Source organism: Oryzias melastigma, linkage group LG6, assembly GCF_002922805.2.
Source record: "Oryzias melastigma strain HK-1 linkage group LG6, ASM292280v2, whole genome shotgun sequence".
In the NCBI taxonomy this organism is placed as follows: Eukaryota; Metazoa; Chordata; class Actinopteri; order Beloniformes; family Adrianichthyidae; genus Oryzias; species Oryzias melastigma.
In genome coordinates this window covers 4337708-4359299 of record NC_050517.1, presented here as the reverse complement: position 1 = coordinate 4359299, position 21592 = coordinate 4337708, and the positions used below count along the sequence as shown (strand labels likewise).

The 21592-nt window shown below is 41.1% G+C and overlaps 1 long non-coding RNA gene across 1 annotated transcript; it reads right to left on the bottom strand.

The window, feature by feature from the left end:
- Window positions 1-8260: 8260 nt before the first annotated feature.
- Window positions 8261-9717, bottom strand: LOC118598918. Its single transcript, XR_004948149.1, has 2 exons — window positions 9597-9717; window positions 8261-9413 (listed from the first exon to the last, which is right to left on the bottom strand). It is a non-coding gene; the product is annotated as an uncharacterized LOC118598918 (long non-coding RNA).
- Window positions 9718-21592: the final 11875 nt, after the last annotated feature.

The following is a 21592-nucleotide window of genomic DNA, read 5'->3' as shown; positions in this document are numbered from 1 at the left end:
TATATTTAGTGCTTAATAAGAATTTGTCAGGTAATTTGAGTTTTTTTTTAGATAATTTGTGCTTTGACTTTAAAAATGAACTCATGCGTCAGTCTAACGTTGATGTAAAATAATGAAATTTATATCAAAGAAAGCAACTGAGTGAGCTAAATTGTGTTAAAAAAAAAAGATATTTATTTCAGTGAGTAAAATCCACGTTTGTTTGAGTCTGCTTCACTTTGTGCTTAAACGTATTTAGGAAAAAGTTTTCCCGCAGGGATAATTGTATGTTTAATATAAAAAAACTTGAACTTTTTTTTATTTTGTTCAGTTTTTCTGAATCAAACTTTGACTTAAACAGTTCTGAGGATTTTCAATGTTGACTGAGTTTGTGTTGAGGAGACATTTGTGAGTTTGTGCTTCGGAGCTTCATGCTGTGTGAACACTGGAGGAGGAGGATATGAGATCTTCTTTGGATCTGGAACCAGATTAATTGTTCACCCCAGTGAGTCCATGATTCTGTCATTCAGATTTTGTTTCTGATGCATTTTTAAAAGTCAAACTCCAGTGCCAAAACATCAAAGGAAATAATTATTTGTTTATAACAGTACAAGCTTCTGTTGTGAAAGTACACGTATGTCTAAAATAACAACTGGTTTGAAAATTGTTTAAACCAGTAATCATTTGAATTAAAGCTAATCTACATTCTTATGTCATAAATATTATTTCATGATGGACATGACTTGGTTTGAAATTATGAGGATAAGTTTGACAATGTTTTGGACCTGAAGCCAAATGACTGGTTCAAACCAGGGACTTTTGTTTTTTTTCTTCAACAACAAAATCGTCAAAAAAAAAAAAGAATGTTTAATAGTTTTACATGTAGAAAAAAAAAGACGAGATTTCCAGTTTGTAGAGATGTGAGTCGGTGCTTTGGAGCTTCATGCTGTGTGAATGCTGGAGGACGAGAAAAGCTGTTCTTTGGATCTGGAACTAGATTAATTGTTCACACCAGTGAGTCCATGATTGTTTCATTCAGATTATGTTTCTGATGCATTTTTAAATTTAAACTTCAGTGTCACAACATCAAAGGAAAGAATTATTTTTTTTGTTTAACTATAAGCTTTTATTGTGAAAGGATACATTTTTACAACTGGTTTGAAAATCCTTCAAGCAGATCATAATCTAGATCAAAATTTATATAATTTACAGTTTTTATAAGATAAAGATCACTTAGGGTTGATTGTAATTCAGTTTCAAATTCTAATTCATAAGAATGAGTTTTCCAATGTTGTCGCCCAGAACCAGATCAAGGATTCAGACCAGTAAAATGTTTTCTTCTTCTTTAGAATATTCAAACATTTATTTATTTCAGAAAAGACACACAGAAATCTGTAAAATATTCAACAGTTTGACGCACAAATAAGACGAGATCTTCAGTCGGAAAATATGTGAGTCTGTGCTTTGGAGCTTCATGCTGTGTGAATGCTGGAGCGCAAAAGATCTTCTTTGGATCTGGAACCAGATTAACTGTTGAACACAGTAAGTCTGATTATTGATTGTTCATTACATGACGAGTTTAGGATAATTCCGGTTTAAGAAAGTAAAGAAACAAACTAGTTATTTAGAGTCAGCAGACAGAATTGAAAATTTAAATGTGTTTGACTTTATAGTCTCTGAGTTTGTGTGTCGGAACTTCACATTACGTGACTCAGTTTGGAACAGACAAGCTGGTGTTTGGATCTGGAACCAGATTAACCGTAGAAACCAGTGAGTGTGTTTAGACTGGTTTGTAATTGAACACGGTGATGTGAAATTCAGAAGTCTCGATTTGTTTCATAAAGTTGTGGTTGTGTGTGTTGGGCAGGAGGGACAGTTTGTGTTCTGGAGTATAATGTTGTGTGTCTGATGGAAGATATAAAACCGTATTAGGATCCGGAACCAGTTTAATGATTGAAACCTGTAAATTTAGATCAAATTCATGATGATTCCAGATAACAGAAAATGTTTAATGTTGGATCAGGTTTAAAGTGAGGGTCAACATAAAACACAAATAGAAGTAAAAAAAACATTAGGATTTAAAGTTAATCAGAATAATTTGTTTTAGTGTGAAAGTGATTTTTCTGTTTTTTAGGAAGCAGTTTGTAGTCGAGGATCAGTTCTTGGGTTCTTTAGTTTGTGTTGTGAGTCTATGCATTGTGTGTCTGGTAATACAGGCAGAATTATCTTTGGACCTGGAACCCGTTTATCCATTGAAAGCAGTGAGCTCAGACGATTTCTTAATGGGTTTTTTTTGTATTATTTTAAGGAAGTTTGTTCTTAGTTGACCTCTTTGACTGCAATCGAGTTCAGTTCAGACCCCGGTTCAGGCAGAAATATTGGTAAACAGCACATTTACCATGTAGTTAAATTCTTTAATCCGATCTTGAGAAAAGATTGTAAGTGAATGAAAAGTTGATTTTTTGAAGCTCCATTTTCATGTGATCGTCTGTATGAGGCAAAAGTTGTTCAGTTTGTGTTGTCGCGTTTCCTGTTGTGTGAATGCTGTAAATAAGATCCTCTCTGGACATGGAACCAGACTGATTGTAGAAACCAGTAAGTTCACACAATAATATTTATACTAATACTTGGACTTTTTTACAGGGTGTTAATCTTTAGGTTTCCTCTTTTTGCTTCGTCGTTGCATTTTGTGTAATGTGTGCCGTCTCTGGGTTTAGATCTGCTAAAAATGTGTTCATGTTTTACTATAAGGTTTATTGCGAGAGGATAATTATGACCATAATCCCAAATGTGTTAAAACAATTTAAATCTACCATGATCCTGATTGAAACTCGTAGTAATTTACATTTTTATGTCAGAACTATAATATCACGTTGGATGTAGTTTGTTTTAAAATTCTGATTATAAGATGAGTTGGCAAATGTTCTGGACATGGAACCAGATTGACGGTTCAAAGTGGGGAGATGTGTTTTTTCTTCTTTAATTTTTACCACATCCGGATGATCGGTATGGAGTCTGGAAAGAGTCAAAATGAAATAAATATATACACCATTAAATAAATGTGTCATTAATTATTTAAAAGTGGCAATAAATAAATGTTGAAATAAATGTTGCATTAAAATATTAAAATAGAACATTTAACCACATCAGAATCAACTTTTGTATATTCTAATGCTTTTGTGTGATTCTATATTTTCTTCAACGCAGGCAGGCACTCAGGCTGCAGAGACTCGTCGCTTGGAATGCAGAGACTTGTGACTCGGAATCCCAGAGGGGTTTTATATAAAGTTTATATCGATTTGATATCAAATTTATATAAAGTTTATATCGATTTGATATAAAGTTTATATCAATTTGATATAAAGTTTATATAAAGTTTATATCAAATTGTTACGTCATCACATCGGAATGTGGAGGTCAAAGGTCACCTGTCAAAATGAGTTTGGAAGACGGGGCCAGACCGCCCACCCCCCTGCCACCCCCCAAGACCCCGCCGCAAGGACAGGCGCCGCCCGGAGCCAGGGCGGTCCCCAAGGGGGTTACTCCAACCCGCCCCAGAGCCAGAGAGGGAGTGATCCCGGCCCCCCTCGACAAAGGCGGGCCCCCCCCAGGAAGGGGCCCCACTCCAGCCCCCCCAGCACAAGCAGGCGGACCACCCCACCCGCCGCGCCAGACCCCCACCCAGCCGAGCACCCCATACCACCTACACCCGGGACCAGGAGGCCACCCGGCGCCCCCGCTGTGGATGACTATTAACATAAACCTGGAGTGACTGACAGGGCATAACTCAAAACAGGACAACAAACATCAAACGAACATCAAACTAGAGTGCACAATTTTTACACCTTGACCCGTAACTGTCAAAGGGAAAGCTAAAAAATCGGACGTCAACTCCAGCCTCATCAATTGGATGAATACAAAAAGAAAAAACAAAACCAAAAGTAAGTCAAAACCGTCTTTAAATATAAAAATAGATACGAGTCCACCTTTTGGACAACTTCATTAGCAGCATTCTCATAACATAGACAGCAGGTTGCTAAATCTGAATTATTATGGCCTGTGGGCACGGCTGTCGCATAAATGTGTATGTGGAGTAAAGACTCCAGGTTGTTGCCTGTCAAATGCAGATTTCTTTAACTTAAATTAAAGGGCTTTTCTTCTGATTAATCTCTGGATTTTTCTATAACTTTTTTTAGCTTGAGGGTTTTAATTAATTAATTCAGCTGCTTTAAGAACATACTGCATGGTTTTTCAGCACACAATTGAGCGCCTTGACATGCGTCGAGAACGAGTTGGATGAGGTGGACAGAATCTAGTAGTTTTCCGCGGCGCTGGACCTGCCACCCGGGCCCTCCGCTGTTGAGCCGGTGCCCGCCACGAGAAGGAAACGCCCCCAGCTGCTTCGCGAGGCGGTGGCCCGATGCTTGGGTGAGCTGTCCCAGGGCTCGCACACCGCACTCTCCGGCTCCACAGCATCAGGGGATCAACTCGCTACATTAAAGACGGATCTTAACTTCACAACATTCTACAATAGACCATATCTCTTCAAAGCAGACGGTTTACACCCCAACAATAATGGTTCCCGTCTTCTTAGCTTTAACATTGATCTCACCCTCCGTTCTTTCCAAACCATTCCAAGGTGACGGTCGAACCTGGACACCCACACCCCTGATCCATCATTCTCTGCCACTCAGCATCACATACCAGTTCATATCACAAATAGGTATTCCAATCACTTCAATTCTTTCCCAAGTGCCTCGCATGTCAGATGTCTCCGTCCAATTCACACAACACCAGTCACTAAATCCATCACACTCTCACGTCAGATTTTACCCACAACAATGAAAATGGCTGTTTTTAATGTCAAATCACTTTTAAACAAGTGTTTTATCATTAATGATCTGATTTTAGACCATGATTTAACTTGTTTGTTCTTAGCTGAAACCTGGCTTGGCACTGATGCTCCAGCTATTCTCACTGAGGCTTCTCCACCTAATTTTAACTTTTTATTTTCTATCAGGGGAGGTAAGAAAGGTGGTGGCACAGCATCGATAGCTCACAAAACAACAACATCTGAAATTATTGTATTCAACAAATATTCTTCATTTGAGCATCATGCTTTCCTCTTCGGTGCCCCACCTGTTTTAGCTGTCACAGTGTATAGACCACCAAACCCTCCTTCCTGTTTTATTGAACAATTTTCTGAATTTTTATCATCTCTTCATATTAGGTACAACAGGATTTTAATTACTGGTGATTTTAATTTACATGTTTATAAAAATGAGGATGTCTATGCTTGTGAGTTTTTAAATCTTCTTAGCAGCATGGATTTTAAACATGTCACACAGGCCACTCACAACAGAGGACACACCCTCGACCTCGTCATTACCTACGGTTTGTCTGCCGGGGTGTCCTCTGTTGTTGACTTACCAATATCAGATCACTGCTGTGTGTTTTTTAATGTCATCAGTGAAATCCAGCAGGAAGCCTCAGTGAGAACTGTGAGGAAAAGGTATATAGATCCTGAAGTGGCTGCGAGTTTTATTCATAATTTTAACCAAACTCCTGCTCAGACTCTATATGCATCCTGTAATTTTATGGTTGATGATTTTAATAACAGGCTCCAGTCTTCCATTGATGCAGTGGCTCCACTTAAAATGACAAAAACAAGAACCACTAATAAAAAGTCATGGAAGACTGACAACATTAAGTGTCTGAAACAGATTTGCCGAAGAGTGAAGAGGAGATTAAGAAAGACAGGATTAACAATTCATAAAGAAATTTAATTAAAAAAAAGTCCAGAACACTATGCTTTTTAAACCTAATTACACAAAATAAAAACAATCCAAAATTTATTTTTAAAACAATTGATGTTATAATAAATAAAGATTTTAATAAGTCCTCCATACCATCATCTAATGCTGCATGTGAGAACTTTGCAGACCATTTCATGGGTAAAATCAATGCTATAAGATCTAAAATTTCATCTGTGCAATACTCTTGTAGCATGCTACGATGCCTTCTGACGTCTTTTCACTTCTCAAAGGATGGGAAATTAAAGAAAAACTGCAAGTCCACTATAATCAGGAATACATTGATTTACTCAGACCTCCCAAGGCCATAAATTACCTCTGTGGAGATTTTATCGAGACATTTGAGAATCTGGCCTCTGTTGGATGCTAAGAGGGCCAAATGAGGCCTTGAGCCCAAAAGGTCTGTGACCTCCCCAAGCCATATTTCTTGATAAGGAAAACGCTGGACAACTCCTATGAAGGATTTACGGAAACAGAGATTTATCCTAAAAGGTCTTCAAAGAATCCTTTCTGTCTCACTCCCTGAAGGATCGATGGCAGACCTCTTTTGGAATGTACGGTTTATTATTTTACGACCCCGTGGACCAAAGGAGGACCCAGGAACTCAGCTCAGAACAAGCTGAGATGAACCTTTGAATTTACAATTCTTTTATTCACAAATAAAGATTCTAAACATCTGTTCTTTTATTTGTGGTGTTGAATGTGAATGACATGAAAATGACTGAACTTTATTCACAGATTTCAACAGGAAGCAGACAAAACTTCCACTATAATCTTTGTTGTTCATTAATATGTGATTTGCATCTGAATATGAGTTTAGACAACATTTAATCATGTATTGATAAACTGCATGTTAAGAGTTAATGATATGGAATACAATTCATGCTTTGATTTAATCCTCTTTATTTGACAATTAAGAAACATTAGAATTACATGTAGTTGATCTTTTTCTATGAGAAATCTCTTCATAGTTGATTGTTTATTCATTAAGAGTTTGAATGTTAATTTTTAAACTTTGTTTTAGCTAAACTCATTCTGATTTAAACTTTATGCAAACTTGTTTTATCACAAAAGTATTTCATGATTGTTTTGTTTTCACATCACTTCACTTTCACCATGAGATACACTGATGATCGCACACATCTGTGAATGCTCAGAACATTTAAGAGAAATAACTTTTATTTTTCTAAATAGTTTAAACAGTTTTGATAGAAACATGAAACTGTTAGATCCACTGGAGACGTGTGCCTGCAGCCATTCGCTGAAATCAAGGCCTCCTCTGAGGTCAAAAGGTCATGCACACTCTCACTGCAGTGCAGTTGGAGTTTGGGTTGTGAGCAGAGAACAGCTCTAGGAAGAGGAAGACACTTCTTCCAATCTTTTTTGGTCTTGTTTTTATTTCAACTTACTCCACGTAACTAAGTTTGTGCCAAGACCGTTTTTATTTTACTTTATCTTTTTGGTAACTATAGTGCATTTTTCCTTTAACTCTTTTGAAGCTCATCACCATTTGTGCTTCTTATTTTTGAAACTGATTGAACGATCCAGTTTGAGACTAAACTCCAGTCAACTTTAAATCCAGAACGCTTTTTCGACGACCATCCACTCTTTTGGCTGTGCAAACCCAGATGACCACCAGAACTTCAGCCGCATGCGGTCGTAAGCTCCAGAAGAGTCTTCGACCGCTCTCCTACACCCTGCGCCAAAGCTGCTGCTGCTTTCCCCATCTCATCGGCCTCAGGAGAAATACCTTTGTCTGGTGAGCTTCATCTGAAAGTCCAGTCCAAGTCCAGCTTCGAGCCACCGTGGTGAGGAGACCCTCTCAGCAGAACTGTTGCGGTTTGATGTGGTCATAACAGCCAATTTGATTTATCCAGACTAGAGTCTTGAACAGTTTAACGTAATTGTTTTCTTTAGATTACAATTGTTCTCTTAAACCGTTCTGAGGCATTACTTTGCTCATCCACCGACTTTCACACACATTCATACATACACACACATTCACACGCACTATATTGATTTTCTTTGTATATTTTGTATATATTTTCATGCTTATCTCTTAATAAATATCAAAAAGGCAGTCGTTGTCCATCTTGTTCTTTCTTTGTGATACGGTCCCTTCAGATGAGAATTTACTTCCTGAAGTGTTGAGATTGATTTTGAAGATTACTCTTTAATCAATTTTAAAGCTAAAATTGATAAACTTTCATCATTGAGTAATTTTTCCTTCCTTACGGAAGGTGGTGCCCCTTTACGAGACAAAGTCAAATTCTTCATTGAACTTGACCCCCTTGCATGCTACACTCTGGTTCTAACAGAGGATAGTGATTTCCCACGATCACTTCCTCCCACAACCTCCAGGGTTCTCTGGACCCCTGTTTTGAGATGAGATGAGTTCCACCTCCAGTTCTTCCCGTGGCCACAAGGGGGCCATGATTTCCTTGATCGCTTCCTCCCATGACCTCCAGTTTTTTTATTTTATTTATTTATTTATTTATTTTTAACACTAGAAGATGAGTTCCAGGATCAGTACTTCTTCCCGTGGCACATATGGAGTACTTTTTTTAAAACCTTCCCTTCTTCCAATTACTTTTTTTGGGGGAGGTGGGGGGGGGGGTTCTATTTTACCAAAAAATTTTTTTTTCTTTCACCATTTATCTCATTTAGTTCCTCTCTCGGCCACTGGGGTCCCTTCCCAGGTTCAGTTCTTCCCATAATTGTGTAATTTCTTATTTCTCCCACAAGATGGTGCCAACTTCTACGTTTGGTTTACCCTACTTGTCCATGTTGTGTATTTATTTAGTTTTTGCACTTATGCATTTTAGAACTCCCCATTTGCATTCTTTACAATACTACTTTGCTGTTTTGAGTGGGGTCACCTGGACCCCTACAGGACAGCGCAGTCAATAAAAGATCTTGCCCACTTTGGCATGTGGAAGGTTTAATGACCAGGTTTGAGTGGATAGATATTGTGGTCACTTTTGCTTTTGAAGAATGAAAACAAAAATGGAGCCACCTGTATAATTATTTCTTTTTTTAATACAGTTATTTGTTGTGTTTCAGACCTCTTCCACTGAATATGATGTCGCGAAAGCCATTGCAGCCATGGTCAGTCATCTCAAAAGAAATGGGATTCAAAAGCCAGAGCATATTGCCATTGTAATTAAAGGTGTTCAAGTCTTGACTAACCTCAGGAGTGTCATTGTATTCATATTCCTCTTTGGATTGATCTACACATGATCAGACATCTGCACAACTGGGACACTGGTGGTCTCATTTCCTGATGTGAGAGAATGCCACAGCCTTTGTCGGTCCTGGAGCTTTTCTGGGCTGGTGTTCAGGGATATGGGCGTGTTCAGGAGTTTGGCAAGGTGTTTGATGTACCGGGATATGTGATGTCTTGTTGAGGGGTGGAGCATGATGTTTGGGTCTCGGCAGGAGCTTTGAACCAGAGCAGCATAGTCCTGGTCCACTAGCTTCAGCATGTCAACAATGACTTCTTTCATGGGAGCAGGCCAGCGCAGATGGTCCAACACAAAGACTCTCCCCGAGTCTTTATGGGTCCAGTACATGCTGAAGATGGTGTAGACAGAAGGGGCAAAGGTGACAGAGCTGCATCTTCTGAAACAACCAAAAAAACAAAAAACAAACAAAGATAAGTAAGTGTTACAACAATAATCAATAGTGCATATGAGGGAAAAGAAAAACACCAAATAAAGCAGCAAATAATGTTGTCATCTTTAAACAAACAGGAGTCACTATTTGGGAATTATTTGAAGAGTTTTTGCTTGTATGAATATTTACCTATTTTGGTTTGTGGTTGCACAGTTTGATCTTCAGCTGGAGAGTCAGCCAGCTGAGAGGAGAACTGAAAGATCCTGGCTGGAGTCTCTGGTGTGGGAAGAGGAAGCTCAGAGCTTGGAGTGAGTGGGCTGGATGGAGGATGTGGAGTCTCAGTGGGAGCAGGCTCAGACCTGGATTTGTGCTTGTCCCAGTTGAGCGTCACTGGACGGGTTTCTGATTCTGCATACTCTAGCCCAAACATCTCTCCAGTGTCTGTGCTGGAAAGATGAAGAGCAGGGTACTTCCACTCACCCATGACCCGTTCAGATGCTGAATTGAGCTGGATCAAAAACAGCAGGGAGGCGAACATCAGGCAGCTTCATGTCCACCAGACACTGAAAGTTCCACCGAGCCACACCGGTCGTGCCCTGTGCCTGAAACACTTCTGGTGACACCTGCGTCCCGGTAACCCACTGAGCCTGGTGGAAGTGGTAGCCTTCCTGCTGGGATGTTCCTCTGATGGGGATCCACACAGGAACTGTGGCTCTTTCCCCTGGCACGTGGTTCAGCTGCAGAGTTCCACCCTGGTGATACAAGATGCCTCCTTCCACCTCAGGATCGCTCAGGCAGCCTCGCAGGATGTGGACCCGCTGAATCCGCCAAACCTTAAGCCTAGAGGGCTTAAAGAGGGGGAGACCGTTTGGGTCACTCGCCAGGTGGATTTTCCAAGATGGCTGCCAGGACACATGCTTGGTGAATTGCTCAGCAAAACCTTAGTACTTAGTTTTGATTTGTTTGACTTGGAACCTCTTTTCCCTTTTGGAATACCTTTGTATTTTTTTTTGGATCATTTTGAAAATTACCTTTGTGTTGATACAATGTACAAATCAAAGGCAAGGAATATTCTGAAACAAACAGACCCAGAACCATGCATGGAAACACCAGAGACAATCAGAGATGCCACACCTGGTATGACTGAATTACTTAAAGAGCTAAAAAATTTTCGCATGGAAATGACTACAAATTTTGAAACTCTGTCCAAAGAAATTCGAGAAGTCAGAGATGAAATGAGGATGATTACAAAAAGAATTGACGATGTGGAACAAAGGCTGTCTGAAGGTGAGGACAATGGCAGGAGCATTACACATGTTGCAATTCACATGCTACAGAAGCAAAAGAAACTGGAGGAGAGATGTGAACAATTGGAAAGCTCTTAAAGAAGAAATAATATAAGGATTTATTCAGTACCGGAGAAGAGTGAAGGGAACGACATGGTTGATTTTGTGACAAAACTTATTAGGGAGAAACTGGGCCTGACCACGGATCTCCATATTCAGCGTGCACACAGAGCATTTCCGGCGCAACGATTATGCGGGCATGATCAGCGACCGCGGTCAATTGTTGTCTGCTTTCAAAGTTATGTGACGAAACAAAGCGTTCTGAAGGCTGCCTGGACAAAGAAGGTCATCCAGTTGGAAGATAACCGGATCTATTTTGATTAAGATTTCACCCCGGCGATCTACAAGGAACGTGGAAAGTACAAGGATGTGCCCAGAGTACTACGGGAGAGGAAGATAAAGCACCACACCGTTTTTCCAGCCAGACTGAAGATTTCCTGTGAGGATGGCAAAATTAAAATCTACGACAATCCGTCTGCCGCCTCGAAAGGCCTGCACGAGTTCAGATTGGAGATGGATCCACCGGCGGAGGAACCGGACTTGCACTCAATCCTAAATGCTTTGGGCTGGCAAACCAGAAGCTACGGGAAGAGGACATCACAAGAGTGAGGGATGATGGATGCGGTGAAAATGCTGCTGGGAAAAAAGATGCGAACGTCTTCAAGACAAGAAGAAATACGAGAATCTTTAAGTTATCCAAGATTATGTTTGATGATGAACTATGACAGCTGGACTGGACGCTGACCAATTTAATTTACACAATTATGAAATGGACTTAGATCCTGAGAAAAATATGTTTAATTTCAAGAAGTCTCCATGTAGTTATTTTAGTGAAGAAGAATTTAATTTAAAGGTTGACATGGAACATTATTTTTCTCTTATACACTTTAATTGTAGAAGTCTTTACGCAAATATAAATAAAATTAATGATTATTTAGATGTATTCAAATCAAAATTTAATGTGATTGCTTTCTCTAAGACCTGGTTAAACACAGAAAAAGGTGATAATCTGGGTGTAAATGGGTATAAACTGTTTCATATTGATCGCCCTGGAAAAAGAGGTGGTGGTGTAGCGCTATGTGTTGATCAAAAATATAACTGTAAACCGATGGAAAATATGTCTGTGGCAATTGAAGGACTTTTGGAGTCGGTGGCAATTGAAATCCAGTTAGAAGTTAATCGCAGTGTGATCATAATTTGTATTTACAGAGCACAAGGCTCAAAAATAGAGGAATTTCAAAAGATTGTATCAGAATTAATTGATAATGAACCATCACAGAGGTCTTTCATTTTATGTGGTGACTTTAATATGGACTTTATTAAGCCTCACAATTGCACACTGATTAAGGAATTCATAAGTGAAATGCACAGTAAACATATGTTTCCAGTGATTACGCAGCCCACTCGAGTAACAACTACCAGAACAACACTAATAGATAATATCTTCTTAAATGATATACAAACCATTATTCAGAATGGAATATTATTGAGTGACTTAAGTGATCATTTACCTATTTTCGCTGTATGCCAGCTAAAGCCAATTAAAAAGACTCCAAAAGATGAGACACTAAAATTTATACGGATAAGAACTCAAAGGGAAATTAATCTGTTTAGGCAGGATCTATTAAGTCAAGACTGGGAGAGTCTGTATGTAACAGATGTGAATGAGGCCTATGAAAAATTTGTTACAACTTATGTTCAATTGTATAATAAAAATTGCCCATTTAAGTTGAGTAAGTCAAATAAATTTTGTTAACAAACCTTGGATAACACCAGGGCTACAAAAAGCATGCAGAAAGAAAAATAAAATGTACGGGAACTATGTCAAATATAGAACTAAAATTCTGGAAGTAAAATATAAAAGATATAAAAATAGCTTAACAACAATAATGAGGAGGGCTGAAAAAGATTATTATAAAAACAAATTAGAAAAAAATAAGCATAATAATAAGGAAATATGGAAAACTTTAAATGAAGTGTCTAAACGACATGCTCAAGGTAAAATAATGCCAGAATATTTTGTGCATAAAGGAAGGATCATTAATGATGAAATTCAAATAGCAAATGAGTTTAATTCCTTTTTTGCAAACGTGGGAACCAACAGTAGCTGCGTTTCCATTACACTTTTGCGCAAAACTTTTTCGAAATTTCTAGAATTTCGATAAAACAATGTTTCGAAAAAACAGCGTTTCCATTAAACCATGATTATGCGAAAAACTCGAAGTAATTCCCGCGATAAGTCATTAAAAAAACATGACGACGGATATAAACACTATTTTCATGTGCAGTAGATTCATTCACATTTCTGCCACGGAGCTAGCTCTCATCCTTCCCATCAGAGAAGACGTCTACGTCTGATCCGAGCCTTGGAGCGGCAGGCTCCTTAAACGTGGGAGCGACGTAGAGTCAAACAGTTTTGGGGAATCGTGGTTGAAGAATTCACCGAAGAGCTGTGGATTCAGCATTTTCGCATGACACGCTCAACTTTTGATGAGCTGTGCGGTGCTCAAGGCAGCCAGTTGCTGTGAAAAAGCGCATTTGACCAGCTTTTCCTGCTTCCAGTCCGAAACGTCATATCCGGTTAATGGTCACGTGACTCGTTTGTTTCGAAAAAAGTGTTTCCATTACAGTTTTTCGAAAAACTACTGTTTCGATACGGCCCAAATACCACCTCCTCTAAGCGCAAAAACTTTATTTCGAAAAAGGCGAGTTTTTTCGAAATTGTGGTGTTTCCATTAGGAGAATTTAATATCGAAATTCCGTTTTTCGAAATTTCAGAGTTAATGGAAACACGACTATTGAGAGGTGTCGAGAAGAATTAAAACATGATGTGTCATGGTGCCTCTGTCAGTCTCCTCCCCCTCCCCTCTCCTCTCCGCTTGGCTGCTGATTCATCCCAGCTGCCACCACTCACCTCATCACCACACCTGCCTTCTTAAGGAGCTCCAGGATCATCATTCCTTGCCAGTCTGTTGCCCCTGATGGTGCATAGTTGGTCTCCTCGTATCTTCATAGGCTTGTCACGTTTCGCCAGGACCTTGTCTAACTCCTTTTCTACTCACCCTCAGGAATTCACTACCACGAGTGGTCGCCAGTCTCAGCATCAGCCCGGATCCCCAATCTGGTCTTCTCCTGCGATCACACCACGAGCCTCTGCCTCGGTTCCTCGGACCTCCACTCCCTATGGCCATTTCTTCCTGCGGAGTACCCACCAGTGACGTCACCAGCCTCAGTCTCACTCCTGGAAATTACCTCCAGCTCTACTCGCGCTCAACCTCATATCTCGCCATTAAACCTCTTACCTGCCACGCTCGTCTCTCGCTGTGTTTCTTCCGGGTTCCAGCGTCTGGGTCGCTAAGTGTTCTGTAGCCATGACATGATGAATGTATTAACTTAACAAAAAGTTCAAAGAAAATATTAAATTCTATTTATATTGATGAAATCACAGAACATGATATTTTATCAATTATTAGAAAATGTAAGAATAAAACTTCAATGGACTGTGAAGGAATAGAAATGATTATTAAAAAAAAAGAAAATAAACTGTATTCTCAAACCCTTAACATACATTCTTAATCTCTATTTTTAGAACCAGAACCTTTCCTCAAAAAATGAAAGTGGCTAAGATAATTCCAATATTTAAACAAAATGATGAACATGTTAATAATTACAGACCAGTGTTTGTACTTTCACAATTTTCAAAAATAATAGAAAAATGGTTCACACAGAAATTGGATGTTTCTTGAAAAAAATAATTTACTTTTAGAAAATCTATGGATTCCGATCTGACAGATCTACATCTACTGCACTCATTCACCTAACAGATGAGATTTTGGATGCAATTGATAAGAAGCATTTTACGGTCAGTTTATTTCTTGATTTACAAAAAGCATTCGATACAGTAAATCATATTTTGTTAGCAAAATTGGGCAATTATGGTATAGGAGGTGTTGTATTTAAATGGTTGGAAAGTTATCTTGAAAACAGACAATATGTTCAAATGAATAACTCAAAATCAAAATGTGAGATGGTATTGTCTGGAATTCCACAAGGTTCGGTAATCGGACCTAAACTTTTTATACTATTTATTAACGATATCTATGAAATCTCAAAAGAGATGAAGTTTGTGTTATTTGCTGACGATACAACTGTTTACAGTTCTGGGAATGACATAGAATTGGTTATTGCAAATATGGAAAAGGAACTGGTTATTTTACAAAGATGGTTTGATATCAATAAACTAGTTTTAAATCGGGAAAAGACTAAATGTATGATTTTCGGAACAAGAAATTATGATGGAAGTAGAAATACTAAAATTGATAAAGCTGTAATTCAAAATGTTTCTGAAATAAAATTTTTAGGTATAGTAATGGATAATAAACTTAGCTGGAAATCCCACATTGATTATATAAGCAGGAAAATAAGCAAAAGCATTGGTATTTTATATAAAGTTAACCATATTCTTGATAAAGATACCCTATATATATTATATAATTCTTTAATTCTCCCATATCTTCTTTATTGTAATGAGGTGTGGTGGAATACTTGTAAAAGTTTTACTAATAGATTAACTTTAGTCCAGAAAAAAGTGATGAGAATTATAAATCATACAGGACCAAGAGACCACACCCATGATCTCTTTGTCAAATCCAACACTCTGACATTCCCAGATCTTGTAAAGTTAAATACAGTGGTGACTATGTGGAAGGTCAAAAACAGATTGCTTCCAGAACATATTTGTGGGAAATTTAAATTAGTAACTGACTGTAATAAGAGAAGGAAAGGAGACTTTTATTTACCCTTTGCAAGAACATCATTAAGACAAAGAGGTTTTGTGTTTATAGGAGTAAGAGAGTGGAATTCTTTGGATACTGAAATGGAAACCTCACAAACAATTTTGTTATTAAAAAGATTGTATAAAAAATTTCAAAACAATGTTGTGCTAAAACTATAAATTGTGTTAAAAACATGTCATAATGTAAATGCATGTGACCTGAACGGACTATGTTGTGTTTTGTGTTTTTGGTAAAGGGGCATGAAAAATAAGACCTGGTCTTCATCATGCTCCCTTCACACATGTGTTGCAGTGTTTGTTCTATTATTTATGGTTGACTTGTTTATTATGGATATGGTGGCACATGAGAGAAGAAATGAAATGAAATGAAATGAAATGAAATGAAAAGTGCTGGAAAACCTCCTCCACCCTCCTAACATGTTCTTTGAGATGTGGGATCCTGATCCTGCAGGGCTGGCAGATGTGCTGCTTTGTTGGGTTTGGAAGATGAATCGCACAGAACCTGTAGGCGTCCTTGTGCACCTGCAGGTCCTCCTGATCCACCACAGAGAAGGCAGCAGAGAGGAACTGGGCAAAGAAGCTGTACAGGGGCTGGTGCTCTGACACACACTCACGGAAGAAGCGCCTCATGCAATGAAATAAGTCCAACTTTATGGCGATGTCAGTGTTGTAGTGGGACCTGGACGCGCAGGAGTTGACCAGGTGTCCTATCGTTGCCTCAGCAATGATGGCATCTGTCGTTTTCCAAGAGTCCCAGCTTAGATGTACAGCAGTCCCTGAAAAACATGATAGAGGCAAATATTAGTGCAGTGTCTCTTTTGCAATTATTGTTTTTCATTCAGAACCCCGTCATGAGACACAAAAACAGGGATCCTGTTACGTCGCCCAGATTAGCGTCACCGGGGCCCCACCCTGGAGCCAGGCCTGGGGTTGGGGCTCGGAGGCGAGCGCCTGGTGGCCGGGGCTCCTCCCACAGGCCCCGGTCGGGTCCAACCTGAAGGAGCGACGTGGGATCACTCACCAGTGGGCCCACCACCTGCAAGAGAAATCTGAAGGGGCCGGTGCAATGTGGTTTGGGCAGCAGCCAAAGGCGAGTCCCTCGGCGGCCCAAACCTCGGTCATAGAATTTGGCTTTTGGGACATGGAATGTCACCTCTCTGGAAGGGAAGGAGCCTGAACTTGTGCAAGATGGTGAGGGATACCGGCTAGATATAGTCGGGCTCACCTCGACACACAGCCTGGGCTCTGAAACTCAGTCCCTCAAGAGAGGCTGGACTCTCTACCACTCTATAGTTGCCCAGGGTAAGAGGCGGCGGGCTGGGGTGGGCTTACTCGTGAGCCCCCAGTTCAGCCGCCAAGTGTTGGAGTTCACACCGGTGGACGAGAGGGTAGTGTCCCTTCGCCTTCGGGTGGGGGACAGGTCTCTGACTGTGGTTTCGACTTCCGGGCCAAACAGCAGTTGGGAGTACCTGGCTGTTACGTCCTACTGCTGCTTTCCCATCCAGTTCCCTTCGGCTCACCTGGCAGGTGTGGCCAATCTGCCTTGATTGGCAGATGGTGTCTATTTAAGACTGAGGAGGCCACTCCAAGCCAGGCAGGGAGCAGAGCAGCAGGCTGGGTGGTGGTCTGTGTGGGGTTGGTTTTGTGTCTACCTTTTTGTCCTCAGCAATCTTAGATTGCTGGGTTTTGTTGTGTTAGTTTGGGGTTGGGCCTTGGTAGTTCTGATTTGCAGGCTTTGTTTAATTTGTGTTCTTCAGGTAGTTTTGTTTAGGCAGCCCTTAGCAGGGAGCTGCTGACTCCGACGGTCATCATGGCTGGGTCAGCAGTCTCCCTGGTTTCTTTTTCTTTTGGCCAAGGTCCCAACTCCGTTTTAGTTTGTTCTTTTTACCATACCCACTAATTCTTGCTTCATTTCAGGACACAGGTTTCTGTTTATTTTAATAAACTGTGTTCCTTTTAGTTTGGTGTCCAGTTTTAATGTTATTGTCCCCATCGACATCGACGGTCACCCCCTAGACTCCGGGCCAGTTTGCCAGTGGGGACGTAACACCGGCCTTCTTGGTGTCTCTTGGAGGGGTACTGGAAAGTGCCCCAACAGGGGACTCCGTCCTCCTCCTGGGGGACTTCAATGCCCACGTGGGCAATGACAGTGGCACCTGGACGGGCGTGATTGGTAGGAATGGCCTCCCTGACCTGAACCTGAGCGGTGTTTTGTTGTTGGACTTCTGTGCACGCCAGAGTTTGTCCATAACAAACACCATGTTTGAACACAAAGGTGTCCATCAATACACCTGGCATCAGGACACCCTAGGCAGGAGATCAATGATCGACTTTGTATTCATTTCAGGCGATCTCCGGCTGTGTGTTTTGGACAATCGGGTAAAGAGAGGGGCAGAGCTATCCACTGATAACTACCTGGTGTTGAGTTGGATTCGCTGGCGGGGGAGGAGGCCAGAAAGACTTGGCAGACCTAGACATACTGTGAGGGTTTGCTGGGAACGTCTGGCTGAACCCTGCGTCAGAGAGGTCTTTAACTCCCACATCCGGGAAAACTGCAAGCAGGTACCGAAGGACGTTGGTGACCGAGTGGACTATGTTCTCCACCTCTATTGTCTCTGCTGCTTTCAGGAGCTGCGGTCGCAAGGTCTCTGGTGCCTGTCGTAGCGGCAAGCCCCGAACCCGGTGGTGGACACCGGAAGTAAGGGATGCCGTCAAGCTGAAGATGGAGTCCTATCAGGCCTGGCTGGCTTGTGGGACTCCAGAGGCAGCTGACAGGTACCGGCAGTCTAAGCGAGCTGCGGCCCGGTCTGTTTTGGAGGCAAAAACTCGGTCCTGGGAGGAGTTTGGTGAGGCCATGGAGAAGGACTATCGGTTGGCCTCAAAGAGATTCTGGCAAACCATCCGGCGCCTCTGGACTTACAGACTTACAGATCGCTTTTTTATAAGTCAGCGTGGCTGGCAGAAGGTTGGTAAACCTCTTCGGGAGTTTCACTAGTCTTTGTAGGTTGCCTCTTACGGCAGACTTTGCAGCACAGTCTAGAGGAAAGCAGATCGTACTGGCCAGTGATTCCAACCAATCACCCTTGGTCTTCCCATACCTGCTGGCACAGCCTGAGGCGCAACACAAGTGCTAATACAAGGAAAGCTGTAATTGTTCCTCAGCCTGCCCATTATGTCGTTATTTTCTGACTTCCAGATAAAGAAAGGGTGGAGCTGGAAGTATTTAGGGGTTGGCAGATCATAGATGGTGTCAATCAGCTCTGGTTGGGGGGGCTGACGCCACAATGACAGCATCTTAATAGGGTTCCTGACAGGTGGAGAACCCGGCCACAGACCTATGGACTCCAGCTCCGTTTTCATCCAGATGCTCTGCTGTTTCGAGCAGTTCCAGTGACGAATGTCGTCTTCATAAGCAGGAACTACTGGGGGTGGAGTGTGGAGGACATTAACTGATGGCTCACCTGGAAGGACAGAGTGTAGATTTAAAAGTTGCTCACTTTTGGACAATTTACCTTCTTTTTCTGACTGTGTCACTCACTTTGTGTTTTCTGAGCAGGTGTCAGCTCCTGCTTGGATTAGGTACTCACAGCGAGCTGGTTCTATTAAATAAAAGGAGACGATGTTCATCCCTTAGTCAGTAAATCTCTCAGCACAGCTCACATGATCAGCAGCAGCAGACAAGGCTGAAGTTGTTCTGGTTTTCACCTGACACCATGCCTGACACCGTGGCTGTTGTTGCTGGTGGTGGTGGGGCGTCTGTCTGCGGCAGGAGGAACATCAGCTCAGAGGGCACAGGGACGGCTTTCTTCAGGCCTGGGGGGAGGGAGGAGGTCATTGTTGTCTGGTTTAAGAACCAGACCAAGAAACTGCAGAAATGTTTGCGTTTGCAGGAGCAGCAAACCTTTTTCCTGCACATCTGATCCTGCTGGGACAGAGAGAGTTGAGGCAGGACTGGAAATAAAGAAATAAAAAATATGATTCCTCTCTCTAGTGCAAAGTAAAGATTTTAGTGTTAGTAATCACTCAATGTTGATAATTCACCTGCTGCTGTCATTGAATCTGCTAAAAACAATAAAGTAATTGACAAGAAGGACAAGTGACATTTGTCTTCCCTCTAACATTCAGAATCAGTTGGGATGAGTTATTTGTTTGTGGAGCAGGAGAATTACCACCTCACACTGTAAACACATGCAATTGTTTAATCATCCATGCATCTGTTTCCTCTCATGCAAATGAGAGTTAAGAAATTAAGACTTAACCTCTCCGTGAACATTTGTAACGTCAATAAAGCATTAGGAACAACAGAACAGGACCAGAACGAGGCCAACACACAAAAACCTCATGCTGGAACTTCAGAGAACAGGTCAGAGTCCTCCAACGGTTTAAACCTTGTTGTGCTGCTGACACTTCTGGACTGGAGATGGATGATGATGGAGGTGCAGCAGCAGCAGCAGCAGCTGTGTGACAACAGTGTGAAAAACATGAAGATCGATTTGCTCTAAGAAATTGAAGGAAAGGACTAACCCAAACTCTGGCCTGATTCCTTGGGGGGTGCAGATTCTTGCTGCTGCTTCTTCTGCAGATACTGCTGCAACTTGTGCATCTTTGTTCCTGCAACACATCTTCTCCTCAGGATGAAAGCTGCGTAGCCATCACTTCTGCTCTCCCAGATGTCTCTCCAGGTGCTGCTGGCTCTCGAGCCAAAGCCAACCAGCTGCTCCTCCTCTGGTGCAGTGGCTGAAACTTCCCTGCCAGTCCTGCTCAACTCAAAGTCAATGAGAGACTGGATTTGGCTGAAGCTGAGGGCGTATTTGACAAAGGACATGTTGTGTCCCTTGGACTGGACCCTTCCCTCTGCTTCTTCTCTTTGTTGGCCCTTGATGATGTAAACTGCTTAGCCCACATCATTTTCAAGAAGTCAACGGAAACTCTTGCCCTCAAACTTGCCAAACTGCAGTGTGTACTCTCCCAGGACCTCCATTTGGTCAGGAAAAAGAGGCATCTCCTCCTCTCTGCACTCAAAAAAATGATTCAAGCCCCTCTTAAAGGTGACACATTTAGATTTAATCCATTTTACTCAAATTTAGTAGTTCATCAGAAAATTATTTATATCTTATTCATGTTAACTAATGTTATTTAATAGCAAAGAGCCTCTGATCTATTAACTCAAAATTATTACGTTTTATTTTGTCCACCTCCCCGTGCGCATGCGCATATGTGTCAACGGTCTCTCCCTTCCTCCACGTCTCCTTCCCGCACTATCAGAAGCTGCACGTCGGACTCCGGGTTTGAAAATAGAACTAATTCCTGGTAAGTGTCCTTTGATTTTCGGGTTTCCTCGTGTTCCTATTAGTAGCATCACTTCGGCGCCGTCCGTGAAGTTGCGCGGTTTTACGTAAAACTATGGCAATAGTGAAAACGGCTCGTGTTTCTCGTTTTAAAAAAGTCGGACTACCTTAACTAGCTTGGCTAACCGTGGCTGCTGTTACCATATTTCGAACCGTACGGAATGCTGCTTTTGAGTCGGTAAGGTTTAGAAAGAACATGTCGTTTACACGAGGAAGAGATTGATCTGTTTATGTACTTTGAGAGGGTTCGCCAAAAAACAAAACAAAAAAGGCGCCATGATGCAAAATCGGCAGCAAAATAGTAGTGTCTGGGGTTGCCAGGTTGTTACGGTTTTCCAGCCCAAAAGTCATCTAAAAGCTGAACACCCACAAAAAATTGCTCATATTCGCACGTTTTTAAATGCGACCAAGAAGAAAAACATTGGTGGAAATTCATATTGGCCACATGTAACCCTGTGGCCAAGATGCACATTGTTTCATCCCCGGATGCATTTAATGTGCGTTCAAGTTTGAGTGACCGATTATCATTAGCAATAACCCCCTTTCCTGCTCAATATTGACATTGATAAATTTTATTTTGTTCTACCTCTAATTCCTTCTTTAGATCGTGATGTTTTAATATTGGTTAAATATGATGTAATGTCATGCAATTAAAAGTATGTATTGAAGTATACATTGTATGTTTTATACCTTCTG